General features: G+C 39.5%; 1 protein-coding gene across 1 annotated transcript in view; it reads left to right on the top strand.

The window, feature by feature from the left end:
* Nucleotides 1-1937: 1937 nt before the first annotated feature.
* Nucleotides 1938-13723, top strand: part of fhdc1 (FH2 domain containing 1) — a 29390-nt gene continuing 17604 nt past the window's right edge. Inside the window, exon 1 of the mRNA XM_010729668.3 lies at nt 1938-2163. The gene's annotated coding sequence lies outside the window, so the exon portion shown is untranslated. The remainder of the gene's footprint in view (nt 2164-13723) is intronic.

The following is a 13723-nucleotide window of genomic DNA, read 5'->3' as shown; positions in this document are numbered from 1 at the left end:
GCTTCTTCAGAGGTTTTTTTTTTTTTTGCTTCAGTTTCAAGTTGTAGCTTCTATGAAAAGTCACCACCAGGGGCCATCAAAAGCACGAAGCAAGGTAAAACATTTGTCTACTGGGGTTACAAGCAAAGAAAAGCTTCTGACATGCCGCATGAGAACATACAATTACGTTTCAAGTAAACCTCTTGTGCGTTCATCCTGTTTTGTCAGTGTTCCCTTCCAGATGGACAGCAGGGGTTTATATCCTGTTGACATATGGATTCAACCTGACTTATGTTTACTTAAAACCAGGTGCTTTTAGATTCTCCTTTAGATTTTCTGAATCACAAACCCGCCACACCCGCAGGTATACATACATTTGACAGGATCTGGTTAATCCTCAGAAAAGCCTTGAGGATGTTGATCACAGCCTCGGCATTGTGTTTTATCTCTGTGGCTCTTCAGATCACCATACTGAACAAATAGAATCACTTCAACTGTATTTAAAACAGCGGTTTAATGTTTTTCATGACTGCAAAATCAAAGTGGATCCTATTCAGTAAATTATTTTTTAAAGAATTATAAACTGAGAAAGTACAGCAACTTAGAAATGCACAAAAGAGAAAAAAAGATTTCCACTTTTAAATCATATTTTTAAATTATTTTGTAGCTTAGAAATTTGTGCAAAATTGTGGAGATGAAAAAACATTTTCATAGCACTGTAATATAACTGCTGGAAAATACACCTCATCCAATGTAGGTGTCTCTGATTTATTTATTTTTTTTAACATTGTAGCCCTAACTGTGCAAATGAATTAATGAGAAAAAAAGTATCTGTTGTACTTTTTAATCGAGTATGTTTGACTGTCAAATGCCAAATCACCAAAAAATACGAATAGTACATTCATTATAGCTGCTGTCTTGATTGCAGGATTTTGGAGACCGGTCAAACATGTCACCTCTTTTCCTGTCACCTGGTGGAAAAGCATTAGGGCCCCCAGTTTGAGTGCAATACTACTGTTGTAAATACAGACAGTTGTACATGTAGTTGTTATGATTATATTACTAGCAGCCAGCTAATATTACTTACTGGTCTAACAGTAAGAAGCACAGCTCAGATCTACTCTTGTTTGGCAGATTCTTGCTCGGTCACGGTCGGTTACTCCATCAACGTCCTCTTTTGGTCTTTATTCCTCTAACGGGCTGCTGAGCCTGATAACAATGTTCCCTTACCGAGCTCAGGTTCTGGCACAACACTGGCTCCACTCCACTGCCCCTGCTCTGAGCTCACAGTCTGGGCAGCCTAGTAGTTTACTGTCCATCAGGAAACTCTGTAAATTATAGAGTTGATGCAGCCTAAGATCCAGTTTCCCCAAAATAAGTGAAATAGTTGATGATGTTATTTTACTTACTGAGTGCCGTAAAGTGTTACGTACTTCTTGTCGGGTGATCATATGCGGACCAAAAAGTCATATGGTGCAAGAATAGATGTACAGGGCAGGATTACACATCAGTGTAGCATCAACATGATTTAAAATCTGTAACTTTATGGCAGAAAAGTTACATAATGTTGCTTGCAAAAGTACAGAATTTACTGTAATGTAATGTAGTATCAGCATGTTCTTTAAGTGTCAAAAGCATGTACTGTTACATAGTGTGTCTTAACACACTACTCTGAACTACTGTCTGATAAATGTAGTGTGGAAAAAGGTACACTACAATATCCCCTTTGAAATGTGCAAAGTTATATAAAGTAGCCTTAAATACAGTACCTGAGTAAATGTACTCAGTTACTTTCCACCAGCGCTCAAACCTGATTAAATGTCCCTATAGTTCCATGAACCCACCTGAGCCTCTGATCACAGCTCGCAGCCTTGTGATTGCACCAGTGGTCACAAGCTGCGTGTGTGTCGTGCGCGCGTCCTGAGGTTTACACGTGAGCGCGCCTTGTCCACCTGGACCAATCACGTACGAGGAAGCTCACAACACCGCCGTCTGCTGCTGCTGGTGTCTGACTGTCTCTGCACTGTGTGTGCTGCAGCTCGAGCAGGACACCGGCGGCTCACCTGACCGACTGATAACCTGAAACACACACGTAGATTTTCTCCTCTGAAAAGTATCGACCCACTAACTCCAAACGGTGTCGGAGCTCAGTACGTGTCCCGACGAGCTCCTCTCATCCCTCCGGTAAGTGAAGCAGAACGGTACCGCCGCATCATGCTGTGGTGATGGTGTGTGTGTGTGTATGTGTGTGTGTGTGGGGATGTGAAATATGTAACTCTGCTGTGGAAAGTCATCGTGGCGTGAGAGTGGAGTCTGTGCATGAGTGCATGGACATTTACACAAAGCAAGGTGCATTTAACCTTCCTGCTACTGTTTGAGGCTCTGAGGTGACAACAGAAGGTGTCCTGCAATGCAGTTAATGTCCAAAAATTACATCATTATTAACATTTAGTGTAGTTTGAGGCCTGAATCTGTTGCTCTGCTGTATGTTGACAAGGAAAAAATAGCTTGTTCTTACTGTTTTAAAGATTTAATTAAAAAATCTCCATTGGATATTTCTACTAGAGAGCTCCAAATGTGACACAATGAAGATTTTTGGATAAATAGGTTTAAAATATGTATATTCAATATAAATATTAACCTTTGTGTTTGTCTGAAAACCTTTTCCTTCTCATCCAACCAACCACATTTTAATGTAAAAAGAGTAACAGCTAAAAATGTATGTTTTTTTTTTTACCACAATAATACTTTTTATAGTCAATGTACTTATATAAGTAGTTGGTTAAGTAGTAGTTATTTCATGAAGTATACCATTCATACACATAATTAAATATTTCTAGTTGTCATTTTTTGCAAATGTCTAAAGCCTTTACATTTAGCTGAATTGTCAGTTTACCTACTTGCATGCTCCTTAAATATTGTATATAGGCTGGATATAGTTTGACATTTTCTGATATTAGTGCTGCTACTCTATGTTTTCATGTTCACTAACAATCTCGTACTTTACTTGATACGTAATATAAACATGATTTCTTAAAAATACGTTGTTTCATTGAACAAAGTTAGACTTAAATTTAAAATGGCTATTAACAGAACTGTTAAAAACTTTAATTCAGGAACTCTCTTTGACCAAATAATAAGTAAACAAAACAGTTTTGTGATATGGATTTCTGGGTGCCCTGTGTATTTAGTGGACATTAGTAGATTTCAGGAGTAAGAAGCAGTGTTTGGTGGTTGTTGTGGCTTCACTAACAGAACTTGCTGCCCCATCCCCAGACCTTTTAGTTCAGCATGTATGGCTTTATAACTCTGCCCCTGTTGGTTTTGTTCTGCGCCTCAGATCCCGGCCTTCTTGGCTTTTGTACACTATTATACATGCTGAGATGAATTAGAGGGCAATCCATTCAAGTGTTGGGAACAATACCCCCACGGAAAAAAAGAGTTTCTCCCCGGGTCAGGTCAAGGGAGAGGGCGGTGTCACCCCCCGGTTGCTGTGGAAGCCGAGAGTAACATGGAAAACTCAATTCTCTGACGTCATCTTGAGGAGGAAGATGTTGGGGGGCTTGATTTATTTCTGTGGGAGCACGGAGGGGCTGAATAGTTGTTGCCAACTTGGGTCAACTCAAGTGATCTTTATTGCCTGAAAATCTGCCCTCGTTTTATAAATTCAGTTTCAGTCTGCAATGACAAACGGGTAAAAAATAAAAAACACAACAGAGGAGGAAAGAAAGGAGGAAGAAAATTAAAGCGTCCTTGTTTGCATGCCTTTCTCTTGTGTCACGCCCCAAACCCCCCACGTTACCACCCAAGTCTCTCAGCTACAATCTGTCCAATACAGAAAAACAAATCAGCAAGTTTTTTTTTAGAAAAACTGACACCTTTTCCAGGACTAAAATAACAACACATATATAACTTCTGCAGATGTTGTCTCGAAGAGTATTGTTTTGGGGATTTACGAGCATTGCTTTGTGGCTCCTGTGTTGTTTAGTGAGGGTCTGTAATGTGATCCGTGCACATGCATTGCTTGTAAGTAATGTTTCACGGGTATTAAAGTGTATTCTAATGAAGCCTGCTGTGTCTCCAGGCCCTTGGGCAAACACTTTTCCCCACTGCCATGTAAACATGTTTGCATTTCCTCCACGTTTCCCTGATGTTGTCTCTATGGTGACCTGAACACCTGCTTTATTCGTCACATTTATGTGTCATAATAACCTGCACCGTACTCAGGATCTGTTGGTTTAAGCCAGCTGTTAAGCCGAGTTTAAACTAAATCATACAGTGCGTGCGTTATTGTGCTCGAAATGCTGCGATTAATCTGTAAGCCTCTGTTGCAGACGTTGGTTTAGTGCTGCACAAGACCGTGAAAGCCAGCGAGATTTGCCTACAGCTCGTCTTGGCACCGGGATCAGATTGCTGAAGCAACAATTGGATAGCAGAGCCAGAGGTGTGAGAGAGACAGTGGTCTGCTGCAGGCCAGACACCGATCACCTGTTAACAAAAGAACAAACAGAAGTAGATTCAAAGCTCTGGTTTTGATCCATAGTACCGTAGATGGTGTATTCTGTCTCATCTCATCCCTCCTTCTTGTCATTACCTCGCCTGAGTGGGTTTAGTTTCACCTGGTTTACTTTTTCTCTGGGTGTGTAACGCCTTTGTATTTTTTATTAGGAGATTCAGTGTTTGTTTTGTGATCTGAAGTGTTGTATGCTTCTGGAAAATGCTCTCTGGAGTACGTTTGAAACTGCTTTGTCACTGTATGGGATAGTATTGTTTTATTAGAAGTTAGTTATAAGGATAAACTCCTCTATGTAACTGTCTGTCATTTTATATTCTCCACCAACTCATGATCCGGCTCTTTAGCAGCTAAATGCTTCACCGTTCTCTGTCATTTGGTTTGTTGGTTTGTTGGAGCAGCTTTAACACTCTGAAGCCAGTTAGAATAAAATATTTTTACCTCTTCTCATGATATGATTGTGATTTATTCTTGATAGATTAAGTGTATCTCTTCCAAACATATACGTTTATAAGTAAAGTAAAAATTAAACCACAATTAACCTGATGTGTATAAATAGGAATAAAAAGAGGAATGTGTCTGAAACAAAATTATTCCAACTTTATGGGCAACAGTGTACGACAGTCCTGTGATAGATTGTACGGTTTATAAGGTTGTGCAGCTCAGATTTAGTTTAAACTGTTGTAGAGAGGTGTTAGTTCAACTTTATGATCGTTTTGGAGGATGCATTACTGAATATATTAGAAACACAGCAGTTTAGTTACCAAGGTATATAGCAAAATTTCTGTCAATTTCCAAATATATGCTGTATATGCATTCTATATATCATCATGCCTAACTCAAATTTTTTTAAGGGACTAAGTAATGTTTATTTCTTTGACCTGCATATTATTATATACATCAAATAACTGAATCTGAATGAATGACAGGTGTTTCAGATGGCAGCACAACTTAAAATATAAAATGAAGCAACTCCAGCACTTACTGATGGTACATTTATGAAAAACAAGCAGTAAGCAGTAAGTGAGACATTTTTGTATTCGAGTTGTTTAGTCTATAAAATGTAATAACAAGATGATGTCTTCAAATAGCTTGTTTTGTTTGACCAACAGACCAAAACTGAAGAAAGGCAAATTGTCACATCCCACATCACATCTGAGAAGCTGTAAACAGCTAAATATTTGCATTTTTGTCTAATAAATGGCTATTTATCTATTCTATTTGATCAAAGTTGTCAATCAATTTGTCAGTTAATCCTGTAATTGTTTCCTCAGTACTGGAAATGCTCTCTGATTTGTCATTATAGCAGTCATTGTGTATATACAGTGGTCCCGCATTTATCGCGGGGGATACGTTCTAAAAATAACCCGCAATAAACGAAATCCGCAAAGTGAGTTTTACAATTATTATACATGTTTTAAGGCCGTAAAACCCCTAACCACACACTTTTATACACCTTTTTACACGCATTTTGTACAGTACTCCCTTAGTTAATCAGGACGCAGAACACATGTGCGGTTCTCCCTTAGCCAATTTAGGATGCAGAACAAAATGCGCGTTCATACTGTACAGTACGCTGTAAAAAAAAAAAAAAGCATGCAAAATTACACTAAAAAAATCCACGAAACAGCGAGATTTCTTTTTGTATCGTGTTGGATCGTATCAGTCCTGTTTCATAAACAATATGTGGCTCTGAATTATCAGCTGCTTACCAAAAATATTTTAATGAGTGGGGCGTTCAAGAACATTTTTCTGCTTGGTCAGTTGTTAAGAGGATCAGCACAGAGTCCTTGTTTATGTGAATCAGATTTAAAAGGCTCTACTGTTGGTTATATGATTAGATGAATTCCCTCTTCAGTTACAGGTTAGCTGACAGGGGTGATATAACCTGTGTTACAGATGTAGTCATTCATATTAGTCTTAGCAGAAGCCTGTTTAAACAGTCATTGACAGATCAGGCGTGCGTGCTCTGCAAACTGGCAGCTTTAATCTTCCAAATCAGAAAACCTCGATTGAGACACGGGCTGTTATTACCAGATTTATGCTAAGCTCGGGAGATGTGTTGTGTTGGGGGCTCTCGTATCTGCACACAGTCTTTATAAAATCCTTCGTTCTCTGACACTGCAGGTGTTTGCGTGACAGTAAGAGGCACAGTGAAGCGACTGCAGTGACAAGACAAATTTTCTCCATCTCTATTAGCTTGTTCTCCAGCAACAGAACAACAGTATTTATGATCTGGTGCTGCACCCTATCTCTTATGATTTAGAGCTGACGTAAGCTATAATATGATTCGTGACAGTGTTGGCAATCCTTTTGTCTTGGCAATCTCCAGCTTTTAATTCCAATATGTCCCTTATCATTAATAATTTCTGCATACTTTCAACAGAAAGTAATGATGCACTCGTACTGGCTTCTTCTAATAAATGCCCAGTTAGACATAATTTATGTCTCAGCAGTCTGCGGGCTATCACACAATGTTAAAAAAACAAAAGAGGGTTTTAATGGGCTGTGTTTTTGTTGTATAGATTTCCCTGATAGATCTGTTTGAGATCAGCCTGTTAATGATTAAAGAGGATGGTCATTCAATAACTGTGGCTGTTGGTTAAGTAAATAAAGCATCAGATAGAAAAGTGTGAGTGAGTGAGTGAGGAAATAACTTTTTCCTCACTCACATATATGTTCTTGGTAGTATACTTCTTTGAAATCGATAGCACCGTCACTCCTTTGACAGGAAGCTCAGTCAGTAGATGATACAATAGGATGCAGCTCAGTTTCATGACTCATTAAACAGGATTCAACGTGCAGCAGAACACAATGCCATAATTATTTGACGAGATCATTAATCAGTACTTAAAGTGCCCTAAATAGCCGACTAAGTATTTTGTACTTTCCGGACTGTACTACACAACCCAGAAACCCACATTGCTGTTATAAGGACTCATGGATACATGTCGGGTTCAGTCACGCTAATTGCACAAGTTAACCACAAATACTTTTGCTCTTTATATAAAGAGTGAAGTTACTGTTTCTGCCAACTTAATTAGAAAGTTATCCAGTTATCTAAAACAATAAAAAGTACCTACTGGGTAATTTGTTTTAATCCCTTCATGGAGTGAAAATGTAACACTTCAGTATTTGTCAGTCAATTGCAGAAAAAAAGCCACATAATTGGGGTTGTGAGGTTAATAATTGAGCTGCTTATAAAACTTTTTGAATTAAAAAGGCACTACTGTCACCTCCAGCTGACAGATTTCCTCTCATACTGAACGGGACATTGATGTAGAGAGACATGAAAGGGAGATTGCAATCTAATTATAGCAACGTTTGTGAATTGTGGGCCAGTTTTTGAGTCAAGCTAGAGGAACACCAGGGACAGTTTTTAAGTGGATTTAAATGCCATGCTGAAAATCAAGCAGGACTCCATTGTTTTTTTGTTTTTGTTTTTATCAAATTTAGAGGACAGTGCACTGCAGACTTTAAATAGATGATGTTTGCAGGAGACACTTCACTTTTTAGGGAACATTTCTGCTTCTTAACATCAGCAAAAATAAGAATATTAACCTGTCGGGGACCAGCAGCTGTCTTTAAACGTGATGGAAAGATCCATGTTTTCAGTATTCCTGGTTTAGTTTCACATGGCATGAGGGGCCACGAAATGTACCTTGACCTCATTAGGAATTATATTCCTCTCTCTAGACAAATAACACCATGTAATAATCTCCTTCAAACCGATTTTGCAGATTTGAGAGTGAACAGTTTTGTTCAAGCCACGTTAATCCTCCATGCAAAGCCTGCCGTGTCACACATGGCTGTTTGTTTTAAAGGTTGTTGGCTTTCATTGTGTATTAAATTAGGGATGGTTAAGAGGGAGGGGGGGGCAAAAGTTAAAAGATAAGCAGACATATTGGAGTGAGTAGAGGAACTAAAGGAGACACAGATGATGAGGATTATGTGATCTGACAACTTGTGGACAGAGTACTGACATGTTAATTGATATATTCGCTCATCCGGAGGCCAAATCTTGATCACTTTTTGTTAAGGGAGTAGAGCTGAAAATATTTGAACTCATTGATCTTTTAAAGTTGATTATCAGATGAGCTAAGTAAGCATTTTGCCTCCCACTCACAGGCCTAGAAATCACAGGTCTTGAACTTTGAATACAGGCCTTGAAAAGTCTTGAATTTGCTCAAAAACTTTACTTATTTACTTAGAGATATTTCATCTAGTCTGTTGTAGGCAGTAAAATGTTTTGTATGATTTATGTTTGTATGTGATTGCAGATCAAGTAATACTAGAATCTATTTATTTTGCCCTTCAAGAACATGTTGTCTCCTGCATTATAAATATTTAACTAAATCATAAATCTACACAGGTGACTCGCGTCTGGGTCAGCATCATTGAGTGGCTATCCGCTCAGGACCTCAGCAGTTGGGCTGGACGAGGTGTTACTTTATTCATGGGCACATGAATAATTTAATTTATCAGGTTCTGCCAAGGTTCACTCAAAAAATACAGACATAACGGTACCAAGCGCTCAATCTTTGAAAATATTTGATAAATCCAGGATTTCCTGAATAATAGGCTTATTGTTCAAAGCGTTTCCCAGCGACTTTTTCTGCTGTGTCCTGTTCCCGTGTTGTTACAAAACCACTGGCACAAGGTGATAAATGGCCTGCAGTTCATCAGATATTTGATATTTAGTTTGTAACTTAAGTGTGTTTATGTCTCAATAACACAAACTGTATATAATAGTTTTGTGTTAAAGAGATTTTTACATAGAAGTGACATAACTTTATTTGATTATGGTGCATTTTGTCTGAGGATGAGGCTGGAGGCTTTATGTAAGAGAGCAGATTTATACAGCTTGAATACATTAGCGATGCTGCTGCAGTCTATCACCTTCTGCTACATCTGAATGATGAATGCAGTCCTGCTGCTGTTGCCAAGAACCGCTGTACTGTAAATGTTTCTGTTTGCTACACGCACCTAAAAGGTGTCATTTCATATCGTCTGCCTGTGAAAAGAGCATATTTGGCAGCACGGTCCTTTTGTCTTTGGTATCTGGGCAGTAGTAGCCAGGGCAGTGTGTGTGTGTGTGTGTGTCTTTTGCTGAGGATATGCTCAACCCACAGTCTATTGTGTGTCCTCCCCATTGTACACAAGGCATGGAAATCAGAGAGATAAGCCAGCACTGAGTTCCCAAGTCATCAGGTCCTTTTCATATACAAAGTCCCAGAAAGCATACAGAGCTGCTGACACACACAATCAAAGTGGTAAAACACACTCAGTGTGTGTATATTTGTTGTACAGTTATACTTTAATCAGTTCATTTAATTTATTTGTGCCCTTTAAATACTGATTGTGATTGTGAAATGACAGCCTTGCAGAGATCCCCCTTAAGAACCATAAACAGAGCCTTGACATTTGTGTAGTGGTGGAGGGGCGAAGTGGTACGAACTCCAATGAGAGGAGACAGACAGGCAGGCACTTTAAATACCTCTCAGCCAGGATTATCATTGGTTGACAGGACAGCCCCCAAAAGCAAGAGGCTAAGGCCCAGTTATGATTTTTAAAAAAATAAAATGATTGTTTCTTGGTCGCTAAAAGCTTCATTAGTCAAGTTGATCGACAACAAATTTGATAATTGTTCAGCTCATTTCTAAAAGCAGCTCTGTGAGATTGCATAGCATGGTGCTTCAAACTAAACACTTCCATTAACCTCATAATCATAACTGTAAGCTCGGCATGTTGAAGTTTAACAGGTGTAATGTTTACCATGTCGTGCCATCTTACAAGCAATGCTAACATCCGCTACTTGGCACTGTGCACAAAGTACAGCTGAGGCTGATGGGACGGTCATGAGTTTTGCAGATATTAGGTCATAAATCAAAGTATGAGCTGGAGGATGGCGCTAGATAAACAGCCAAACAAAGTTATGGCAATTTATCTTCAGGGCATTTCATGGCAATCCATCCAATGCTTGTCAAGATGTTTCATTATGAACTACGAGAGGAAACATCAGGGGACCAACAGAGTTATTTAGGTTCATCCTCTGTGACACATTAAAGATTTTTTTCCTGTGAAGCCAATTTTTTTTGTGAGATAATGAAAATGCCCAAGATTGTTTACTGATTATGCTACAGTCATGATGAGTACAAGAAAACTGCTCCTGTCACCGACTTCCCTCTCACCACAGTTTGGACGAGTAGAGATCTAAGGTGGTCGGAGGGATCAAAAACAAACATGTCTGACAGCGACATCCCACTGAGCCCTACGCAAAACTTCCTTCTGCTAACGAGCGTTCCCATGGTAATGATGATGGAGCAGGATTCGCCAAATTCCTCGTGAACGCACTCCTTTGCCCCTACGGTGTGAGTGAAAGACCTTAGCTCTGTGGGGTGTTCACTGACCCTCAGGAAATTGAACTGGAAGTTAACAACAGGGGATTATTATAACAGGCAGTGGCGCCTTGACCTTCAGCATTACACATTTGTGACTGAGAGCGGATTTTATTTGTTTTGGACTTGGTGGCTCCCTGCGTGCTTGTTGACAGGTACCTCCGGTTGAAATCCCTTTAAGCTTTGCAGAATGGATTTTTAATAGAACAAGGGGGAAAAAAAGTCAGGGGTCTTATTATGTAACTAAAGATGGATGACAAATAAAAGAAAAACACAAAATGCTGCCATCAGTGCAATCCAAGTCTCTAGACCTCTACTGAAATCTCACATTGATGTTTGAATAAGTTGGGATCTGATGACCCTTCACGCCCTCTGTGGAAGCATCTGCGTAAACTCATTTAACTGTCTGTATGTTTCCTAAAAGACGTAAAATAAGCTTCTGGACTTCAATGGTTTCAACATTGCATAAAGTTTCTCTACGAGTTCTGACCAGCTCCACCAGAGGGGAAATAAATCTTATCCTGTTAATCAGTGTGCAACCCCAGATAAGAGGTTTTCAGAGAATTTGGACCTAGATCTAGAACATACCTAACTGAAATCAACGTGCATTAACTAATTTTCAAAAAGAAAGAGCTGTGATCCAAAAGAACAAGTTCAAAAAAGTTGTTTCCATTTTGTTTTACCACCCTTTTTCCTTTTAACTAGTTCTTCATGCAAGAACGAGACATAAACAGCTGATAACAACTCCACTTGGGTTTTAGACATATCTACATTAAAGCCGCAACGATTATTGTGCTGATCAACAGAAAACTGATATATACTGATATTAAGTAATACCATGCACTAAAAACTTTGGTTTTTCTTACTCTAATATTATAGTACTTTAACGGGATATCTTTGGGTTTTGGACTGTTGGTTGGACAGAGCAAAAGATTCAAACGCTGAACTGACTATTCAAGAAAATGGTCAGTAGATTAGTCACTAATGAAAATAACATATAATATTAGTTGCAGTCAGATCCAAGACACACACTAATAGAAAGGGACCCTACCAAGACCCAATTAGTCTGATATATTTGTCTCTAGTTTTGACCTTTGTTGAAGTCTCAGTCACTAGGGCATAAGTGGACCCATCAGAACCTCTACCTCAGATCTGTCTTGCGACCCGTTGGGAGAGGTCCCAACCCCCACTGCCTTAGAAGACCATTATTCATGTTAACTTTGACCTCTGCTGCTAACAATCAAAGACAATTACAGTGGGTGGGGTGTTCCTTGTCACTAATGAAGACTGATGGGATGCCTCAGGGTCGACGACAGGTGGACTCTGTAGATGAAGCTCCACAATCGGTCTGTGTTCTTTCATGGCAGCAGGTGGATGTGTGGAGTCTGGAAACTTTCTAACACAGTGTTCTTTCTCTCCCTCAGGTCCTCTTTGTATAGTGTTACTGTGACAGATGTGCTTCCTCCTCTGTAAATCATGTTAGGCAGCCAGTTAACAGCCTTGTTGGTTAGTTGTTGCCCCTGAAATATAATTAAATGAATGTGAAATGCCACAAATCAGTCACCGTCACAGGGGTGATTTCTTAAAAGAGGCAGGATTAATGTAGAAGAGCACACTAACATAATGCTGAAATGCTCGTTGGACTATTTCTTAACCTCTTATGGCATTGAACATAATAAATATAAGAGGAAGTGAGGCAGCAAACCGTTTAACTCCTTTTGTCCCTCAGTTTTCTTCATAGCGGTAACGTGTTAGTGTAGTCGTGTTTGAAGGAGATGACTCTGTGTGAGGTCAGTTGTTCTCACAGTCTTATGAATAAGACATGAGTGACGTGTGGTCCAGCTCTGGAGACGGGACAGCTGAGCATGCAGGGTGATGCTGGCAACATGAGGCCATTTGTGACGTCTGCTTTATTAATTAGTAATAATCTCTGGGTATCAGGTGGACAATTAAGACTGCTAACTAATGGAGTGGGGATTACCACTAAGATGTTACTAGGAAGCAGAGAGTTGATTCTAGAAATCACCTGGAAGAGATATTTCTTATTATTAGAATCTGAACAAAAGCTCTGACTGATGTTGAAGCCAATTCGCTTGCCCTGAAACCAAATTCTTTCCGCTAAGGTGCTGGAAGTAACGTATTATCACCCCCGCATCAACACGCATGCTTTTGATTTATCTCCTGTTTTTTGTCAGAAGCACCATTCATTTCTTTGTTCAGGAGAAGAAGAAGGGTATCAGATCACTGTAGCCATGTCAACTGTGGCAGTGACTGATGTGTTGTCCTGAAACACAACCAGTTTCCCTCCAGCTGAGAGCCACAGTCGATTTGACAAAGACAGAGAGAGGAGGGAAGGGGTCACGGATGTATTAGTATAACATGGAAGAGCTGGGCGACTTGAGTACTTCCTTTCCTTCTGGTCCGTGTTTTGAAGACTGGTTGGGTTTTCCCCATACTCATGTATCAGTCCATCAATAACCTCTTAGTGTACGTGTTAAATAAATTATCCTCTGGTGTTTTTCAAAGACTAGAAGTTGAAACTGACGTTTTCTCAACAATTATTCAATAGAGCTACACTGATAAATCAAAGGGGCTGATATATGCTTATAGAGATCAGCAGAAATGTGTCTTTCATGTCAATCTTGTGTAATAAAGTAATAATCAGACCACAGAGAATGTCTTTCTCCATTATCCATTTTCTGGATATCCGCTGGCTACATCACAAGCCCTGAAACACTCAACAGTTTGCCCCCAGAGGCTAAATTGTTGTCAGATGATAGCTGATAGATTCCAAGATTCTCCATCTGTCCGCCCCTCACAGTGAGCTGTCAGC

Source organism: Larimichthys crocea, chromosome X, assembly GCF_000972845.2.
Source record: "Larimichthys crocea isolate SSNF chromosome X, L_crocea_2.0, whole genome shotgun sequence".
Taxonomy (NCBI): Eukaryota; Metazoa; Chordata; class Actinopteri; family Sciaenidae; genus Larimichthys; species Larimichthys crocea.
This window is presented reverse-complemented; position numbering and strand designations above follow the sequence as displayed.